The sequence below is a fragment of the Bison bison genome, unplaced genomic scaffold (genome assembly GCF_000754665.1).
Source record: "Bison bison bison isolate TAMUID 2011002044 unplaced genomic scaffold, Bison_UMD1.0 scf7180017863238, whole genome shotgun sequence".
In the NCBI taxonomy this organism is placed as follows: domain Eukaryota; kingdom Metazoa; phylum Chordata; class Mammalia; order Artiodactyla; family Bovidae; genus Bison; species Bison bison.
The window spans coordinates 12,616-13,195 of NW_011493810.1; positions in this window are offsets into that span (position 1 = coordinate 12,616).

Below are 580 nucleotides of genomic sequence, written 5' to 3' on the forward strand. Positions count from 1 at the left end.
GAAAATCATGACTCTGCACATTATCTTCAGCCTACAAGTCATGAAAGCTGGAGAAGATGTAGCCTTCTGATATCACAGCCTGCACTCTTGAATTTGTTTTGCTGAATTATTAGAAACTTAATATATGCAAGGAGTATAGAAATTTCTGTGCATGGAGATATTTAAGTAATAGACCAGAATATATGATACTGAAAATAACTCTTATTTCAAGGATTTGAGATTTTGTTAAATAATACTGTGTCCCATTTAATTTTAATTGAAATGTATGAAATAATTTAGTGCACATTTTAAGTGAGGAAGCTTTTATCAAAATTTGCTAATGACTTGCCCAAAACTGTAATAAAAGAAATGTGATTTAGGAATATCATTGTTATTCAAAACCAATTAATTCTGGTTTTCAGTAACTTTCTCCTACTTGATGTAGTTTTGATTCTTGGAGCACTCCAGATAGCCAAAGTATAAAGAATAAAGCAGGCATTAAAATATTAGTTTGAGGTAAAGATTTTGAAAATCAAATTACTTGAATCACGTTAGTGCTTATCTGTCAAAGTTTATTAATCACTTATACATTTTAATGCAA